The sequence below is a fragment of the Bos indicus genome, chromosome 8, assembly GCF_029378745.1.
Source record: "Bos indicus isolate NIAB-ARS_2022 breed Sahiwal x Tharparkar chromosome 8, NIAB-ARS_B.indTharparkar_mat_pri_1.0, whole genome shotgun sequence".
Lineage (NCBI taxonomy): Eukaryota > Metazoa > Chordata > Mammalia > Artiodactyla > Bovidae > Bos > Bos indicus.
In genome coordinates this window covers 36,848,612-36,870,194 of record NC_091767.1, presented here as the reverse complement: position 1 = coordinate 36,870,194, position 21,583 = coordinate 36,848,612, and positions in this window count along the sequence as shown.

Genomic DNA, 21,583 nt, shown 5'->3' with positions numbered 1-21,583 from the left:
TGGGCGGCCTCTGTTGCAAGCTGTTTAATCTCTAATTCCTGTAAATCAGGAACAATTTCAACTGCTTGATAAAGAGTTTGGAGACATCTAGGGCAAAGTAAGTGCAGCAGCAAACTCCATCTTGGCACTCTCCAGGACCAGCTTGGCAAATTCTTTCTCTTTAGGCTGCAGGTCCTTGAAGGTTTACCACTAGCATGATGCATGTATTACCAAGAAGAGTATTTGTATCATTGAGTTCTTTTTGATTAGTAAGAATGATCATTCTCACCTCAAAAGAAACACACATTAAAAGCAGAACTTGTTTTTATTTTTATTTTCCTAACATTTTATCAATCACTTATAACATACCTCACCAATATCAAAGACTAATAATAATTCATTTCTTTTCTTTCTTTCTTTTTTAACTCTTCTTAGCCTCAACTGTCCAAGTTGTAAAAATGCTGCTTTGAAATTATTAGAAGACATAATGAATGATTTTGAAAGCTTAAGCTTTGCATTTTGCCAAATTAATAGAACTCAAAGATAGGCGTTTGTGTTAAACATGTTTGATCTATTTCGATGAAGTAACATGCAAAATTGTACCTGTGGATTTTCAGACATGGTCTTGCCTCAGGGACTTTGCAATTGCTATTCCTTCTTCCTGAACATCTTTACTGTAGTTATTTATCTCTTGCTCCCTCACTTTCTTCAAATTGTTACTCAAATAACATGTCCAAGTCTCTCCTAACTACCCAATGTAAGACTTTAACCTTCCTTAGCATTCTAGACTCCCTTTTTTTTTAAATTTTATTTTATTTATTTTTTTTAATTTAATTTTATTTTTATACTTTACAATATTGTATTAGTTTTGCCAAATATAGAAATGAATTCTCCACAGGTATACATGTGTTCCCCATCCTGAACCCTCCTCCCTCCTCCCTCCCCATACCATCCCTCTGGGTCGTCCCAGTGCACCAGCCCAAGACTCCCTTTTTATGCTGAATTTTTCCCATAGAAGTCACTGAATTCTAACATACTGTATAATTTACTTATAAGCTAGTGGTGGTAGACTGGAGGGACTGAGAACTTGAATAGACACTGGATTAGAGTCAGGCAGTCACGGTGGAAGTTAAGCAAAGGGAATAAGACAGGTACTCAGAATATAACTGACATCACAAGATAATATTTTAGTATATTTACCAACATGTCTCTCCTTCCTGGGGCTCTTCCTCTGATACATTACAAAAGAAAAAAAAAAAAAGAGTCAAAGCTCAGCTCTTGAGTGTCAAAATAAACTTTTAAATGTTGTGACAGAGAGTGGTGTGAGAGAAAAAGAGATACAAGTTTCAAAAGCCTTGGGTTTGCTTTTCAAAATCCACAGCCCCGAGGAACAGTTATGCACTGAGCAATAGATGAGTGAAACACAAAGTTGGCAACAGCTAGTTTTTCCCACCTCATCTTGTCTCTGCCACCAGCAAGGTTAAATTTCTTTAGGCTGGATGAGAAAGTTAAACAGAGGAAAGAAAGGCTTTAGACACATGAGAAGGGGTCCTGTGTCCACATTTTTCTATCCAGTTGAGACCTTTCTATCCAATCCAGACCTTCAAGTAAGATCGGGAGGATTGATGTAGGATAGATCAGTGCCTTGCTTCCTAGTTGAACTTGGAAGTGGCAGCCAGTGCTGCCATTCCCCTTTGCCATGCTGAGGCGTAGTTAGCTAGAAAGATTCTGGTTCACTGTAAGGTAGCCTTATGAATTTCCTATGTCCTGGGCATCCTCAAAACTTTTACCCTGTGCCTGACAGTGGCTTAATAAATTCAGCCCAAAGAGTGTATAAGCCTTTGTAGTCTGAGGAGCGAAGTGTATTAACAGTTTTTTTTTTTTTTTTCTTCTGTATGCTAATGCTTTGTTATCAGGGGCCTTGCAGATCCTGGAGGGATTGTCCTTCTCAGGTTTAATCAGTTCATGGATAGTAAGCAACTTGCTACTCAAGCTAGCCAGCTTTTCAAATGCATACAAACCAATCCAGAGCCCACACTCCCAACCACCTTCCCTTCGGAAGTCTGACTCTCTAAGCCACTATCCACCTCCGCTATCACTCCACGGCCAGGTACCAGACAACTAGGAACTAGGGAGAGGTTCTGTGTCCCAGAGCTGGCTAGAATTATTCAAACCAGTTAATCCTAACCCTGCCCATCCTTCTTCACTAATTTCTTCCCACGGAAACCACAATGAGATCCCTCGCCCATGGTTTTCGTCTTTTCTCTCTCTGTCTCCTGAAGACCCTAGTGCTTCCTCATGTGGCCTCGTGGCACATGGTGTGCCTCTTCCTCTTGGAAGCTGTGAGTAAACGAACTATAATAACAATTACTGATCTGTCGGCCTGACCATACCTAAGTAAGAATAAAACCTATATTAAAATAGGGAGTACATTGAGATCAATAAGTATAAAGCAGAAGGAATGTTAAGGCCAGTGGATGAATCAAGGCACTTTCTACCCCTAATAGTACTACAGCAGCCTTCCAAAGCACAGATAAAACCTAGGAAGGTAGGAGTTGATGGAAAAAGCTCTAAAATCAGTGAGATCATCTTGAATGTATTATGTCTAAGGTGAGATGAATCTGAATTGGCTAAGATTTAGTTTTTGCCATCAGAAAGCAGGCCTGAAACAAAAACTGGTTTAAGTTATAGAAAAGGCTCAGTGGTAAAGAATCCAACTGCCAAGGCAGTAGATACCACAGACACAGGTTTGATCCTTGATTCAGGAAGATCCCCTGGAGGAGGAGGAAATGGCAGCTCACTTTAGTAATCCCATGGACAGAGGAGCCTGGTAGGACAGAGGAGCCTGCAGTCCATGGAGTCACAAAGTCAGTCACGACAGAGCGACTGAGCACATACACATGCACAGAAAAGAAAGGAAGTTATAAATCCTGTACCTGTGATCTTATAGAATGCAAATTGGATCCTGGGATGGATAGAAGAGAGAATTGATATAGAAATAAAGAATGAATGGAATTCATCGAACTAGATAGAGCAGAGGTTGGCAAACTCTAGACCCATGGGCCAAGTCCAACCTGTTTTTGTAAATAAAGTTTTGTTGGAACAGAGCTGAATCCATTCATACACACACACACACACACACACACACACACACATACAGTATTTATGGTTGATTTCTACCTAAAAGGTAGAATTGAATAGCTGTGATAAAGACTATGTGTCTCACAAAGCCTCAAATATTTGCTGCCTGGCCCTTGACTAAAAAAGGTTTGCTCTGAACTGGAATATAATCTCTGCCAGTTCAGTTCAGTCACTCAGTCATATCTGAATCTGAGACCCCATGGAATGCAGAATGCCAGGCTTCTCTGTGCATCACCAGCTCCTGGAACTTGCTCAAACTCATGTCCATCGAGTTGGTGATGCTATCCAACCATCTCATCCTCTGTCATCCCCTTCTCCTCCTGTCTTCAATCTTTCCCAGCATCAGGGTCTTTTCCAGTGAATCAGTTCTTGCCATCAGGTGGCCAAAGTATTGGAGTTTCACCTTTAGCATCAGTCCTTCCAATGAATATTCAGGACTGATTTCCTTTAGGATTGACTGCTTGGATCTCCTTGGAGTCCAAGGAACTCTCAAGAGTCTTTTCCAACACCACAGTTCAAAAGCATCAATTCTTCAGTGCTCAGCTTTCTTTATGATCCAACTCTCATATCCATACATGACTACTGGAAAAACCATAGCTTTGACTGGATGGACCTTTGTTGGAAAAGTAATGTCTCTGCTTTTTAATATGCTGTCTGGGTTGGTCATAGCTTTTCTTCCAAGGAACAAGTGTCTTTTAATTTCTTGACTGCAGTCACCATCCCCAGTGATTTTGGAGCCCAAGAAAAGAAAGTCTGTCACTGTTTCCATTGTTTCCCCATCTATTTGCCATGAAGGGATGGGACCAGATGCCATGATCTTAGTTTTCTGAATGTTAAGTTTTAAGCCAACTTCTTTGCTTTCCTCTTTCACTTTCATCAAGAGACTCTTTAGTTCCTCTTCACTTTCTGCCATAAGGGTGGTGTCATCTGCATATCTGAGGTTATTGATATTTATCCCAGCAATCTGATTCCAGCTTGTGATTCACCCAGGCTGACATTTCGCATGATGTACTCTGCATTTAAGTTAAATAAGCAGGGTGACAATATACAGCCTTGATGTGCTCCTTGCCCAATTTGGAATCAGTCTGTTGTTTCATGTTCAGTTCTAACTGTTGCATCTTGATCTGCATACAGATTTCTCAGGAGGCAGGTCAGGTGGTCTGGTATTCCATCTCTTGAAGAATTTTCCAGTTTGTTGTGATCCACACAGTCAAAGGCTTTGGCATAGTCAATAAAGCAGAAGTAGATGGTTTTTATGAAATTCTCTTGCTTTTTCTGTGATTCAACAGATGTTCGCAGTCTCTGATTCTTCTGCCTTTTCTAAATCCAGCTTGAACATCTGGAAGTTCTCAGTTCATGTACTGTTAAAGTGTAGCTTGAAGGATTTTGAGCATTACTTTTCTAGCATGTGAGATGAGTACAATTTTGTGGTAGTTTGAACTTTCTTTGGTATTGCCTGTCTTTAGAATTGGAATGAAACTGACCTTTTCCAGTCCTGTGGCCACTGCTGAGTTTTCCAAATTTTCTGACATATTGGGTGCAGCACTTTAACAGCAATAATCTCAGCAAAGGCTAAATTAATATTGTGATGGTGGTCTACTGACCTGCAGTTTAAATTTCTCCTACTGAGAATAAGCTTGACCTCAAAATATAGTGTAGTTAGCCCAGTTGCAGAGGTTATGAGAAATATAAAGAATAGGAACATGAAATAGGTGGCACATTATTACAGTTGCCCTAGAGCTCCTCATGTGATCTTTTTCATGTGTTGGGTGTCTGTTTATACTAGATTTTATATCTGGAAGGTGTATGTTCTGTGCTATCTCTGGGCATATGCCTATGTATAAGTGGTTCTCATAGCTGGGTCATCTTATCCCCTGAGTTTCAGTTCTCCAAGGATGAAAGCACAAACTAGGAAATCAGGTGGAGTGGGTCTTAGCTTTTGTTCTGTCACACTTTGGGAGTGCCTTTTTCAAGTCCCTTAAACCAGTGTTTTAACTAGAGGGGAGGCAATATTTTGTTCCTCCATCCCAGGGGACATTTGGCTGTCAGGAGACATTTTTGGTTTTCACAGCTAGAGGCTGGTTGGTAATACAAGCAGGGTTTAGGCAGATGGTACTATCGCTGAATAGAAACCAAAAGATGCTGCTAAGCATCCTACAGAGCACAAGAGAGCCCCAAACAAATGAAGCCTTATACTAAGTCAGGGCCTCCAAGTGACAGTAGCACCGCCTTCTCACTGCAGCACTGTTCATCGAGCCAAGGTGCGGAAACGACTTTAACGTCGGTTGATGGATGAATGGCCTGAAAGATAGGGTATATACATACAGTAGAATATTATTCAGTCTTCAAAAGGAACAAAATCCTTCAGTATGCAACAACATGGATGAAACTTGAGGACATGATGCTAAGTTAAATAAACCAGTCACACACAGACTCCTTGATTCCACTTATATGAGTTATTTAAACTAGCTAAACTCACAGAAGTAAAGAATAGAATGGTCATTTTCAGGAACTTGGGAAAGGAAGTAGAGTGTTGCTAATTAATGGATGTCAAATTTCAGTTATGCAAAATAAGTTCTAGAGATCTGTTGTACAATACTGTGCCTATAAATAACAATTTCATATTATACACTTTAAAATCTGCTATGAAGGCAGAGCTCATGTTAACTCTTCTAATATACATTATCTAGCCTACAATGTCAACAGTGCTAAGGCTGACAAAACCTGACTTAGACTTTTTTGGAAGTTCAGTTTCCCCCATCTACACATGTATCCAACCTCACACCAGTTTTTTTAAGATAAAATGAGATAATGATGTAAAAGTTTCCATAATAACACGTAGCAAACATATACTATTCTCATTATTCATTGTAAATAATGATTTACTATAGTAATATTCATTGTTATAAACTAAATGTTCCTGCTAATTTGTTAAATATGCCACAATTTGCTCTTTTACCAGACTATTCCATTTTATTGGAGGTAGTCCTTATAGTCTATACCAAACTCACCTGTTTTCTAATAGCTCAGGGAATGTGACTCGACTTTACCATTTACCACATGTTAGTTGTGTATCTTCTTATATATACTATTTTTCTCCTTGAGAATCTGGATTGTACCTCACTTTTGCTGCTAGCCTGAAATCAACACTCAGTAAATGGTAGAGTAGGTTATTTGAAATGTCCAGTTATAAATGGATGTCAGTTGTTGAAATCATCATGCCACTTAGGAATGCTCTCAGCTGCCAGTCACTGCAAACTTGACTTACATTGTCCCCAAAGATGGAAGGGGTTTAATGTAGACTGTTGCAGGCCCAACAGTGTCAGACTTGAGATGTCAGTACTAACATCTCTCAGTTCATTGGCCTTTTCACTTCAGCTATAGGTATCACCAACCATCCTCGGGGTGGAAAGTAGAGGAAGTGAGGGCATTGCTTAGGCTGCATGTATAATTTAATTTCAGTAAACAATAACTTTTCTAGAAGCTTCCCTAATTGAATTTTACATACATGTCATGACCGGGAAGTAGAATACAAACTCCCCTCTGCAAAAAAAAAAAGACTGGGGAAGTACATGAATTTTCAATCTCTATATTGGAATGTTCCAGGGACAAGGGGAATGACAGTGGTTTTGGGAGCCATCCACACTAGATTCCTCGGGTGATCCGGGTACAGTAGTAATTTTGAGATAAACATGCTTTTCATGAAGCTAATAATTAAAAAGGAGAGTTAGCAGTTAAAGTACTTCTAGAAATGTGTGATACTACATTGGTTAAAAATGAAAGCTCCCTCTAATTTTATATTTCCATTAAATACAAAATGGGTCTCAAAAGGATCCATAAAGTAGAACAAATACCAAGAGTGCAGAATTGTTCAGTTATACTTTTTTAAAAAAGTATCAGCATGTTTATAATCTTTTATTTTAAATAAATCAGTAATAAAAAGGAAGTAGCAAACCTTTGCCATTAGCAGAATGTGGGAGGAACTCTAGTATATGATTCCTTCTCCCATTTGGAGCTAACACCCCACTGATACAATGTTGAAGGAGAGAGCATCTTTCCTTCCATCATAGAGCCTGAACAGGAAAGCTGCTTCTTCTCTCCATGGCTTCATAGCAGGGAACAAGCAGCCGGAAGACCTGGTCTCCATCAGCTGGACCTTCCTGCCTAGGACTTTGAATTCTTTAATGAAAATACCAAAAGAAATTATTCCTGATAGCTGTGAGAATGGCCAGCAGCAGTGGGGCTCTGCAGCTGTGAAAGGCATTTCTTGACAGACAATTTCTGTTAAAATATTGTTTGATGTATTTATTGTGTTCTTTCAAAAAATTCACTTCTTTGTTTAAAACATTTGAAACCAGCTATAGGTTTGCAAACAAAACCCTTGACTGATAGCATAACTATTCATAGATAAGCATATTTTTGCTCACAAAGTTAAGGTCAAATAGAGTTTATGAAGTTGTATGACAAAAATAAGCTTACGTCGTATTTTTTCCTACTTGCAAACTTAAGGTAAGATTGTTAGTAATATGTGGACAAAAGGCCCCAGATAGAGAAATAGGAATATAAATAGTCTCCAATCTGGCATTTTCGAATTTGAGGCATGTATAGTGTGAACAAAACAAACTCCTGCTGTTTCAACAAATTCTCGGCACAATTTCACCCTTAATTCCTTATCAAGCAGCAGGTTTGTCTATTAACCAAACTCATACACAAAATGTATTTCCTTGGTTCCTTCCATTATATTTTTCCTTTGTTATTACTGGTTGAGAAGTTAATGAGAACAAACTCTCCTATCCAACCATAGCAAGTACAGAAAACCAAAAAGAGCACTTTTGATAAAGCTAGTATAGATGAAGCTAGGACTTCATGAATCAGAGCTAACACACACAGTGATAATGGAAACATCTTATCCACATCTGATTTGCTCACATATAGTTATTTAGATAACAAATAACACAGTCCTGGATAGGGAGACTCTGATTTGATTTCAATCTCATAGTCCAAGTAAATATAAAATGCTGTCAACCCAGCAGACATAAATCTCTACTATCTCATTTTTATCACAGTCTCTGCATTTGGAAAAATATAAGTGAAAAGGCATTTTGTCCTACCTTATTTAGTACACAATTACGTGGTTTAAAGAAGATAAAAATTTCAAATTGTTAGAACGATAGCATTGCTCAAATGATTGTTAGAAACTAAAGCATTCCCCTTCCCACAAATGTAGGCACAGGGAAAATAAAACCAAAAAACAAAAAACAGTAGTAATGAAAAATGTTAATTGTTTCATGTTCTTCTATTTTTGGTCTTAATGACCACAGGCTGTGTGCCACTGAGTAAAATACTCATTTGGAGAAAAAGACTATTGCATGACATATTTCAATTAAGGACAATTTAGACTAATTCTAAGAAAACTCCTACATACTGTACTTGCCATAAACTAAGCAATCCACTTAGGAACCAAATGAACGTGTGTGAACCACGTGGGTGAATTATGATTGCCCTGGGGATCCTGGTTTTACTTTCCCTTGTCCTTGTAGGATTAAATAACTTTTGCAACATAAATATCAACAAATGACTATAGCAGTCTGATCAGGCCTTTGGATTCAAAGAAATGCTATTGCTGTGAAAATACTCAGCTATCTGAGTAACAGGAAGTGTCCATGGGTGTGTCTGCTAACTCATTCATCACTGCCAAGGTGCTGATCTCTGCTAACCCATCTGTCTCACACGAGCACCTGTGAATGACCTTGGCCCCAGGAGCAAGGCTCTTCACTTAATCATTTAACCCATGCCAGATTTTCAGTCACCTCTTCTCTTTTCTCTGCTATAAATCCATCCATTTTTTAAACCTTCCCAGAGCACATCCTATCCATTCACATTGTGCCTTTGGAATATCTTTGCTTATGGCAGTAGTGGGTGGAGAAGTCCTGGTATTACTTTATGAATGTATCTTGAGGCTGTCTTTTCCAATGAATGGGAAATTCCTTCAGGACAGCGTCCATCGCCTCCCTTCTTCATTTCTCAGGGTGACACAGCAGGAATATAGATAATATAGCCTATTAGGGAAAAGTAATTTTTCTAAGACAACCATTCCTAGTTTCTAGTTGTCCAAAGTCTTAGCCAGATTGCTCCCTGCTACTTGATGAGAAGTATTCCCTCCTCCATCTCCCTGTCTATCTTCTCACATATCAGAAAAATATACAACTTTGACAGGCATCTGGGACTATTTGCACTTGGAGGTTTCCAACTGGTAACAGAGATTCAAACCAATTCTTATCTCTAATCATGGTAAAGCATTAAGCACAGATTCAAGTGCTCTTTTTAACTGTGTGTTTCTATGTGTAACAGCCAAGGGTTGGATCTGTGTTTTTTGTTTACCTTTGTATCAAAAACATTAGCCTAGAAGTTAGTGTGTTGTAGACCCTGTCTGTTCATATATTGAGCAAATAGATGTAAGCATTCCCTAAGTGCTAACACTTGTCAAGGTGCTGGAAATACAGTAGTGGACAAAAGACTCATATATTCCTGACTTCTTGGGCTTAGAGTCTGACTTATAAAAGAGTAAGAGCTAAGACTGAGCAGTGCTTACTCTGTGCCTGATACTTTTTTAGAAACATTACATATATCTTTGACTTTTAATTTCATACTAACCAGGCAGTGAGATACTATTAAACTGAGATGCTTTGTTGAATAAATAATACATATATAGCAAATGTTATAATATATTTTACTATACCATAATATACAGTATATATTTATTAAGTGATGTAACATATATACATAAAAGCATACTGTTAACATATAACATATAGCATATGATATACACAATACATATAAAATGTATGTTTATGTATGTGTAAATATGCACATATATACCTATATAAAACAAATGCTTATGTACAGATACACAATATATAACACTGAAGGAAATAATGCTGCTCTAATATGTTTGATGGCTGAAGTGTGCTGGCCTGTTCCTTCATCCTCATCCACCTTCCCCACATCTCCCGAGGCACCTCCTCAAATCTCAGTTTGAAAGCCCTCATCTAGCTCTGGGTATTCATTTATACGTGGACATGCTGAGATTCAGAGAGAGAAAGTGACTTGTTTAAGGTCTCAAAACTAAGTAATGGCTGAGCCAAGGTTAGAAATCTGATCTTCAGGTGAAAAAACTGAAGCTCAGGGATTTTGTCACATGTTCAGAGCTCACAGGTAGTAAGTGATAAAACTACAGTTACATTATGATTTGCCCTATTCTTCCCTGTGTTCATTAAACTGAGCCCAGACATGCTGGCATTAACTTTCCTTTACAGGTATATTCCTGGCATCCCTCAGTCCAAAGCTCTACTCTGGCCTCAGTTTCAGTTCAGTTCAGTTGCTTGGTTGTATCCAACTCTTGTGACCCCATGAACTGCAGCACGCCAGGCTTCCCTGTCTGTCATCAATTCCCAGAGCTTGCTCAAACTCATGTCCATCGAGTCGGTGATACCATCCAATCATCTCATCCTCTGTCAGCCTCTTCTCTTGTCCTCAATCTTTCGCAGCATCGGGGTCTTCTCCAGTTAGTCAGTTCTTGCCATCAAGTGGCCAAAATATTGGAGTTTCAGCTTCAACATCAGTCCTTCCAATGAAAACTAAGGACTGATTTCCTTTAGGATTGACTGGTTGGATCTCTTTTCAGTCCAAGGGACCTGTAAGAGTCTTCTCCAACACTGCATTTCAAAAGCATCAATTCTTCAGCACTCAGCTTTCTTTATAGTCCAACTCTCACATCCATATATGACTACTGGAAAAACCATAGCTTTGACTGGACAGACCTTTGTTGGTAATATCTCTGCTTTTTAATATGCTGTCTGGGTTGGTCATAGCTTTTCTTCCAAGGAGCAAGTGTCTTTTAATTTCATGGCTTCAGTCACCATCTGCAGTGATTTTGGAGCCCAAGAAAATAAAGTCTGTCACTGTTTCTATTGTTTCCCCATCTATTTGCCATGAAGGGATGGGACCAGATGCCATGATCTTAGTTTTCTGAATGTTAAGTTTTAAGCCAACTTTTTCTCTCTCCTCTTTCACTTTTATCAAGAGGCTCTTTAGTTCCTCTTCGCTTTCTGTCGTAATGGTGGTGTCATCTGCATAGCTGAGGTTATTTATATTTCTCCTGGCAATCTTGATTCCAGCTTGTGATTCATCCAGGCCGGCATTTCACAAGAGTACAGTTTGTGATGCACTCTACATTTAAGTTAAATAAGCAGGGTAAGGTGACAATATATGGCTTTGACATACTCCTTTCCCAATTTGGAATGAGTTCGTTCCAGGTCTAGTTCTGGCTGTTGTTTTATGAGCTGCATACAGGTTTCTCAGGGGTCAGGTAAGGTGGTCTGGTATTCCCATCTCTTTAAGAATTTTCCACAGTTTGTTGTGATCCATAAAGTCAAAGGCTTTGGTATAGTCAATAAAGCAGAAGTAGATGTTTTTCTGAAACTCTCTTGCTTTTTTGATGATCCAATGGATGTTGGCAATTTAATCCCTGGTTCCTCTGCCTTTTCTAAATCCAGCTTGAACATCTGGAAGTTCTCAGTTCATGTACTGTTGAAGCCTAGCTTGAGGGATTTTGAGCATTACTTTGCTAGTGTGTGAGACGAGTACAATTGTGTGGTAGTCTGAACATTCTTTGGTATTACCTGTCTTTGGGATTGGAATGAAAACTGACCTTTTCCAGTCCTGTGGCCACTGCAGAGTTTTCCAAATTTTCTGGCATATTGAGTGCAGTGCTTTCACAGCATCATCTTTTAGGATTTGAAATAGCTCAACTGGAATTCCATCACCTCCACTAGCTTTGTTTGTAGTGATGCTTCCTAAGGCCCACTTGACTTTGCATTTGAGGATGTCTGGCTCTAGGTGAATGATCACAGCATTGTGATTATCTGGATCATTAAGATCTTTTTTGTATAGTTCTTCTGTGTATTCTTGCCACCTGTTCTTAATATCTTCTGCTTCTGATATGACCATACCATTTCTGTCCTTTATTGTGCCCATCTTTGTATGAAATAGTCCCTTTGTATCTCTAATTTTCTTGAAGAGATCTCTCATCTTTCCCATTCTATTATTTTCCTCTATTTCTTTACATTGATCACTTAGAAAGGCTTTCTTATCTCTCTTTTCTATTCTCTGGGACTAGTTTTTCATCCCTTAAATAGACTGGCAACAATAAGTACCAATATCTCCTGTTTTGTTCTTCTTTCTCAAGATTCTTTGGGGTATTTGGCCTTTTTGCTTCTGTACAAATTTTAGAACTATTTACTCCAGTTCTGTGAAAAATTCTGTTGGTATTTTAATAGGAATTCCATTGAATTTTTAGATATTCTCAGTTAGTATGGACATTTTAATAATATTAATTTTTCCAGTCCGTGAGCATTGCATATCTTTGTGTTTGGTGTCTTTTTTTTTTTTTTTTTTTCATCAGTGTCTTAGAGATTTTCTAATATAGGTCTTTTACCTCCTTGGTTAGATTTATTCTTAGGTATTTTGTTGTTCTTTATTTAATTGTAAATGGGATTACACTCTTAATTTCTCTTTCTTCTAGTTCATTGTTAGTATAGGAAATGCAACAGATTTATGTGTATTAATGTTTTTATCCCACAACTTTATTGAATTCATTAATGAGTTCTAATATTTTTTGGGTAGTGTCTTTGGGATTTTCTGTATAGAATCATGTCATCTGCAAATAGTGTCAGTTTTGCTTCTTCCATTCCAATTTGAATTCCTTTTGTTTCTTTTTCTTGCCTGATTGCTGTGACTAAGGGCCCTGCATTTTCATTTTGCGCTGGACTCTGAAACTTCTTGATATGTAGCCACTCCTGCATGTGTTTCTTCACGTGATATGTTATGTAAATTACTATTGTAATAGGTAACACTGAGAAACAGTTTGTCTCCTCTGATGGATTATGAGCTCCTTGAAGCCTAGGACTTGTCTTATTTAGCATTGTATCCTCAGCACCAGTGGACGGAACCAGTGATGAAGTTCAAGGCTCAGGAATATCCTTCTCTCTGTTCCATAATAGTCTCCTAATTTGGAGAAAATGTTTGACCTCTAGGAAAGTGCTTGGCCTCTAGGCAGTTTGAATATTCACTCCAGGACAAGGTCCTTACCTTCCCAGTGTTGAAACTATTAACACTCATATTGCAGAAACACATAGAAGGCACATACCCCTTTCTCCTGCTTTGGTTGGTTTCCAAAACATGTATGCTGAGAAGGATTGGAAACATTTGATAGCTGCATAGATGAGGTGAAAATGTTTTGAAGCAAAAGGAACTGACTTGTTCCACTAATGATGATTTGGTTCAGGGATAGCATTGTGGTATAATCATATCAACATCTTTAACCAGTGCTATTCCTGAAGATATGGTTGAGCAAAAGTTACAGTGACCTACACAAGACTTTTCTAAAATTAGACTTTTATAAATAAGTCCCCTTTGCTATATAACTAACAAATTGGTATCTGCTCATTTTTCCCCCCATTGTTTAGTACATAGAGGTTTCACATTGCATTTAGAAATAGAAAGAGGGACTGGAAGAGGTAAACTAGAGTTAGAGGAAGGAGCAGATTGGAAGGCAGAGTTGCGATCACAGTGCTGTTATCAGCTTGACTTTATCAATAATCCCAGACAAGAAAGAACAGTCCAGATTGAGCAATAGTGATGATGGCAAGGTCAGCCTGGTAGAGGACGCAGCACTTAATAAGCTCCAAGGATCATGTTAGCTGAGCATCTACACCTCAGTGTGAGAGTATTACATAGAGATTCTGCTGCACTGTGCATTTGTTTCAGGCCTGTACTAGGACCTGGGAGCAGAGAGAAGAAAAACATAGACTTGGTCCTCAGAAAGCAGTAGTCTGGTTAAGAGTAGGTGGTTAAGAGCTGCGAGACTGGGGCTAAAGTATTGGGTTCGAAACTTGCTTGGCCACTTTCTGGCTGAGAAATCTAGTCCTAGTTACTTAACCACTCCGTACTTCAGTTTCCTCATCTGTATGATTGAATAGTTCTATTTCTTACTACAAATATTTCCTGTAGGGTTGAGTCAATACATAAAAGTGACTTAGCATAAAATGCTAACAACATATGAACAATACATAAATATGCTTAGCCAGGTATAATCTGGGAAGGAAGACCTATGTTACAAGAGGCCCTTAACATGAGAAGGATGAAGCCAAATTCCTGAAGCCTAGAGTGACACACTACTAATAACAAACACCAAACAGGTTTAGCAGTGATGACTGTGGGTCACATAATTAGGACACAAAATAGATACCTTAGTAGACTTAATCTCTGCTGCTGCTGCTGCTAAGTTGCTTCAGTTGTATCTGACTCTGTATGACCCCATACACGGTAGCCCACCAGGCTCCCCCGTCTCTGGGATTCTCCAGGCAAGAACACTGGAGTGGGTTGCCATTTCCTTCTCCAATGCATGAAAGTGAAAAGTGAAAGTGAAGTTGCTCAGTCGTGCCCGACTCTTAGTGACCCCATAGACTGCAGCCTACCAGGCTTCTCAATCCATGGGATTTTCCAGGCAAGAGTACTGGAGTGGGTTGCCATTGCCTTCTCTGAGACTTAATCTCTGGAAGCTTTCAAATCACATATGATGTGCTTTTAGCAGAGGGCATAGGTTCAGAAGACTGTTGTGTGTGCATTTGGCAGTAGGGAGGGATTTCTCTTACTCTCGTATCACCTTGTGACATTTTCTATTTCAGTAAATATCAGTAGATACCAAAGGTCTAAAACAGAAAAAGGAGGGAATTGTCATTACTGAATGTCTTCACTGGTTCCCTAATGTCTTACAGTGTCTTGCAGCTACACTGTGACAAGGACCATGTGCCAGCAACAGCTTTAGTCTCTGTACCACTGTGGAGAGGGATCACCCTGGCTGGGCCAGTTTCTGCCGAAAGATGAGGGATGCAGACAGCAGACAGAGGGTCATCGAAATGTTCCTGTTGTTTATGAGTTAATCTGAACTGTTCACAAATGAAAATGCTGTTGGTCTTCTGAGTCTAGTTTTTCTTTCTCATCTCTTCTTTCCTTTTCAAGACAGCCAGCTTTCCAATGAAATTCACATCCTAGATAAGACCCTTGCTGCACAGGCAAGATAGCTGACATCAAGGCTCACAGACGATGTAAGTTATGACCAAATCAAAACCGCTTCTCCGGGTCTTGTCTGACAGAGATATGACATTTATATTAATATTTGACTAAGTTTCTCAATTAGTGATAGATGAACTGAAGCTCATCTTCATAGTGAGGTGATGTAATTTTCCCTTTTTAGATGATATTTGCATTGTAAATCTTTTTGAGGGCAGGAATGCTACATTTTTGCAATGTAATACTATCACAAAGCAGACCTATCGTGAGAGGAAGATTTTTTCTTTAGACAGAATCTGAGAAATAGTGCATTTCATATAAAAATAGTGCATTTCATATAACATTTTGAAGCAGATTGAGCAGAAGACTGCCGGAGAATTAGTTACTGCAGGAGTGGGAAGTGATTAACTCTGCGGGCCCTTTCAAGTCCACAAGGTTCCTTGCATCAAGGTGTGGCTGTAACATGGTGAATACAGTAATAGGGGGCCCTGGACTCTCAGATCATACTGGCTTTGTAAATATTAGATATTCATTTTCTAGAGAGTCTCATGATTCCCTCAGATGGATTTCATTTGATTATTTTTCCTAAAATAATTTCTATTTAAAGGCAACTTCAAAACTCAAAGATTTTCACTTTGGCCACCTTAAACCCATTTTAATGGGTCAGAATTCTAAGCAGAGAGTCACCGCTTGGGAGAAAAAAATCCTTAAATTTCTTTAACAAGAGATAGATCCAATTTTTACTCAACTCTGGAAAAAAAATGCATTATATGTTTCCCTTGATTAAATTTTCTTTTAATTCAAGTCTTAAAAATAGCATTTATATTGCTGGGCTTGAAAACATTTTCTAGATTGTCTTAGTACTGTTTTATATGTTACTGCACTGTTTGCATGGCCACAGAAGTGATCTGTTCTCCTTTTGGGTTTTCTCCCTACTTTAGCTTCAGCCAAAAATGAAGCATTAATCCCACGTTTTGGGCAGACATCTTGCCTGCTCCTAAGAAACTCAACTTCCAGCCAGTATTACTGGAGAGCTTTTAAAATGTGTCTCTATAGGCACAGGCTACAGAGTGGAAAATGGATTGTGGAAAATTTAGGAATATTAGGACTGTGTTCCTCTCAAAATTTGCAAGTGCATGTCTTTTAAGAAAAGATGAGCAAGGACCCTTTTCTCAGCTGCCTACCAACATTATGCTTCAATCATGGTGAGCATTTGTCCGCCACTACCTCAAAGTAATATCTTCCACAACAACAAACCACAGTGTGTGTGTCTTCAGCAAAATGTAGCTACTCACCTTCATGTAGCTTTGGGTCCAAAGCATCCTTCCTGCACACCTTCCTCATTGATTTCACATATTTGGATTTTCAAATGAAAGGGAAAATTTCTACACAATCAAAAGTGAAGCTCAAGTCTTGAGAAATAACCTGCTGCTGCTGCTGCTGCTAAGTCACTTCAGTCGCGTCCGACTCTGTGCGACCCCATAGACGGCAGCCCATCAGGCTCCCCCATCCCTGGGATTCTCCAGGCAAGAACACTGGAGTGGGTTGCCATTTCCTTCTCCAATACATGAAAGTGAAAAGGGAAAGTGAAGTTGCTCAGTCGTGTCCGACTCTTCATGACCCCATGGACTGTAGCCCACCAGGCTCCTCCATCCATGGGATTTTCCAGGCAAGAGTATTGGAGTGGGGTGCCATTGCCTTCTCCGGAGAAATAACCTAAGACTACCCAAATAATCACATGCAGAGGCTGTTAATTTAGAACTCGCCGAAGCAATTAGCTGCCACTGTTTGTGTTTGACAGTGACTCAAAGGCAGGTAAAAGGGTGGGAAAGATTTCAAGTGAATAAAGAGACGGCTTCAGTTATGCTCTGATTTGAGTTTGTTGGTATGCAAAACTGGAGGCAGCTAACATGAGTATCTCATGGGATTGTTTGGGGAGCATGTTTGACTTTCTTTGGTTGATCTTAAGATAGAAGGATGAGGGGTAGAGGAGGGACAGCAAAGTTGAAAGTCCGTGACCAAGTTTTTACTATTCTGGACCAACTGCTGGAGACATTGTGGGTTGACTTCCTGGACTTCTTATTTGGATCAGAATTTATGTCACAGGTGGCCTGGCAATTGTCCACCTCTGCATTCAGTCTCTCGGTCTCGATAAAGGACTCACCTGAGAGTGAAGGTGTAGAGCTGTGCTGTCCTGTACAGTAACCTCTAGTTTTGTATGGTATTGAGCATTTGAAATGTAGTTAATCTGAAATGAAATGTGCTCTAAATGTACAATGCACACTGAATTTCAGAGCCTCCTTATGAAAAAAGAGAGAAATAATATTAATGATGTTTTAATATTGAGCAGGTGTTAAATGACAATATTGGGGATATATTAGGTTGAATGAAATATATTACTAAGATTAATTTCACCTCTTTCTTTTTTACTTTTTTTATAGTGCCCAGGAGAAAAAAAAAATTATATACCATATGTGGGTCACATTTGTGACTTGCACTGTATTCTTCTAGACAGTAATGAAATGGAGGGTTGATGTATTAAAGTCTCAGGAGTGAAGGTGGTGTTTTCCCTGAGAATCCTTTACAAATGCTATGTATTATACATTTTCCATAACCAGGGCAGAGCAGTTCATAATGAGATGGCCCTTTTATGACTCAGGAGCTAAGGAGAAAAGACTTACCTGTTCAAAATATCACTACTTACAATTTTCATAGGATTGGTTCTACATATCTTTGGGGGGAGGCTGCATTTTGGTTTAGGCAATCCTTTTAAGGTACCTTTTAATTGTATAAATACCAAATAATACAAGAGGTGAATTGAATGGATGAATCCCTAACGGGTATTAAAAACTGAAAGAGTTGCTTTTCTAAACTGAAGAGATTATCATGGTGTTAACATTTTTCTCTTTTCTAAAGAAAGAAGCTAGCAAGCAAACATAACAAGCGGAGCCTAGGATTCAGGAAGGAGAGAGCTGAGCAGAACTCTCTGTCCTTATTTCTGAGGATGAGGGTGTCCTAGGAGTAGAGTGGCTGTCATTTGAGAGCTAAGGAGGAAGCCGACTCTAGGGGACCCCCACAGTGGGATTTGAGGAGAAGTAATGTCTAATAACCAGTTTTAAACTCTCCTCTTTATCTCTCGTAACTTTTTTTTTTTTCTTTTCTTTTCTTTTCAATATCCTCAAGTCTGTAACGAAGTCAGACATTGGAGTTGGTTTGGCACTTCCTCAGGGAAACGGAAGGAAGGACCACATCCACATGTAGGGTGGATGAAGCATGTGCATCAAATCCTTCACTTCCATCCTCCTCCTTTGTAGCACGATTTGTTTAGACACAAGCATTTAAAAGAAGACATCCCACTTTAATACCGTAAAACTATTACCCACTATTGTCTTCTGTGAATCTTTCTTCTGTTGCCTCAAGAATGTAGAACTGTAGCCAGTCTCAAAGGGTGCATACTATTGAAAGGGTTACTGAAGATTAAAAATAGCAGGCAGTTTATCTTGGGCTGCTGGGTATTGGTTTACTTTCCTCACAAAAACAGGCTTTAATTACAGAGCAAAGAATAAACTGGACTTGATTGCTCCTCCAAAAGACTGACATTTCAGTCTCTCCCACAAAATACTTATTGATGTTGATGTACAAGAAAGAGAAGAGTCAGAATACAAAGGAGCTTTGTGTTGCCAGCAGTTGGGAAAGCATCTTTTGTCTTCCCAACTTAGTCATTTTGATATGGAAGTCAGTGTGAGAGAATAAATATCAAACAGAACATTGTCATTTTCAGAATCTCTTTTGTGACTGTATTTTAGAAAACACCCACAGTAAGACAATTGAAGTGTGTGTGTTTTGTTTTTTTTTTTGAGCTGCTAGAAGAAAAACAAAAAACAAAAACTGACCGAATCCCAAATTCATGCTTAGGAAAAGATATTATTTATAATAATTATACTGCATTTTCCACACATGTTGAAAGACAGATGATTAAATATTCAGAAAGGAGAGGAAAAAGCCTCATTCACAATAATTGGTGACACATAAACCCCTCTGTGAATGCAGTTTGGGTTTAATTAAAATGCATATGCAGTGATATATTCCAAAAGAAGAGACAGTACCAGATAGTCAGGACTAAAGCTTTTGGAATCTTTTCCTACCCCAGCAAGGGGCTTCAATAACATACCTTAGAAAAATATTCCTTGCAAATAGGTAAACAGCTGCTGTTAGCTAGACAAAGAAAGTAGACCACTGCGGATAATGTGTAAATAGAAAGAAATCCATCTGAAAACAACTCTTAAGAACACAAGTAAAGGGATGCCATTAGGAGTGACCATCAGATGGGCAGTGCAGATAGAGAGATTTTGATGAAGAAATACACATAGCTAGAAATATTTTCTGATGTGTATTATGAACTCCAGACTCTCAGGTTATTGGCTAGTGCTCTTACTTTTTTCTGAATTGTCACAGCAAGTCCCAAAAAGATGGAGTGAAGAGAGAGAGCGAGAGAGAGAAATAGAGAACATTTTTCATTGATTCCAAAGAATATAAAAGCAAGAAGTTTTATTTAAATATTATTTTCCAAAATGAGAAGAAAATGAAATCAAACTGGATATTTAAGAAAATAAAAAGGTGATGTGAAATATCTCTAAAGTCCACAGGATTTCTTACCATTCCTCAAGAGAGTGTGACATTTGTAGGGAGATAGGAGGACTCCAAAACAAGATTTCACTCACAGTCAGCTTCAGCTAGTTCTTGGCACCCTTAAATCCTCATCATTCTCAAGTATGCAGAAGGAATGCTTTAAATAACTCATGAAAATGGCAAAGTAGAGTTTTAGATTTCAAAACATTTCAGTGAGAAGCAACCCAAATGAACAGCATCAAAATCATCATTCTCTAGGAGTATCTCCCCCATCCCCTGCCCCGATCTGTGGCAATATGCTTGGATACAACCCAAAGCAAATGGGACACATGTACTCCTGTGTTTTAAAGACTGCACCAATTATTATTTCTTTTTAAGTTGTAGTACTAAGTCAAGTGTCCTTTTATGGACTGGTAAAATGAACCTCTGAAGATAAAATTATCTTTACAAATAGTATGACAGTGGCAATACTTCCAAGATATTCAATGGTAAGACCCAATTTAATGACAAATTTTAATAGGAATCTCAGTAGTGCTAGAACTGTGTTCAACTAATTATTAATCTGTAAGACATTTTAGTTACTCAGCATGCTGAGTAACTAGAGATATTATTTATTTAAAGGTAGGTTAAAAAATGAAACAAATTATTGAGATCACAGGTTCACTGCTTTAGAGTAAATTGAGAAAATGGCTGTGGTCCAAAGTAGTATTGATTATCCAGCTTTTTCTAGGCGAGCTGATCGCAGAAAATGTGACTCCCAGATTCTGTCTGTCTTTATTACAGAATTAAGTGGATAAACCTGAGGCTCTATTACAAGTGAGATATCTATGAAGGAAAGTCAGAGCTAACTCATTCTGGGAAGGTAAGTGGAATGCTCACTTTCTGGAATAGCACTGTCTGAATTCACAGATGCTGTGGTACTGTTACAATTACTCAACTCCCTAGGTTATAGTGGCTCAAATTCTGCCACTGACATTTTAACCTGTGCCCCAACTGTTTTATTTGTCATTTTGCCACCTGTGCACTCAGACCAGAACAGAGGGGATGGCTAGAAGCCATAATATTGATGGCTGAGGTCAAAAAAGTCATGACATTCCATTGGGCTGCTAGTGGAAAGAGTTCCTATCTCTGAATTCTTCTCAAGGCAACAGCTATCTTCTCAATGAAGAGTTTTAACGGCACCCTTAAAATATACACTTTCCTGCAATAGACTTATTTATGCTGCCAGTCACTGTCTCAATGAATGTGATCTCTTTTCACCTCTAAGTAGAATTTACTGCTTGAGAAGGCATATTCGTTATAATTCTTTGAACTTTGTGTATTTAAGCTTGTGATCTAATCAATAGATTATAGATGCTTAGATGAGATACCTGATCAGATTAGAGCAAAACAATTTCACTCTGATTCAATATTATATAATTTGTATCATCATTTTTTTAATAATATGTGGTGAATGGAGAAAAATATAAAGGGAGAGATGATTAGGAAGACCTTATTTTGACTTGTATCTTAAATCTTATGCATGATGCTTTAGAATATATATACCTCTAATATGAAAAAAGATCTTAGAGTCTGATCAAAATATGAAAACATTGGTTTCTCATATAAGACTATCTAGCAAAGTTGCCTCAGTTGTAACACATACAGTAAGCATAAGATAAGTGAAATTCATCCTCTACACTATCTTAAAGGCCTATACTAA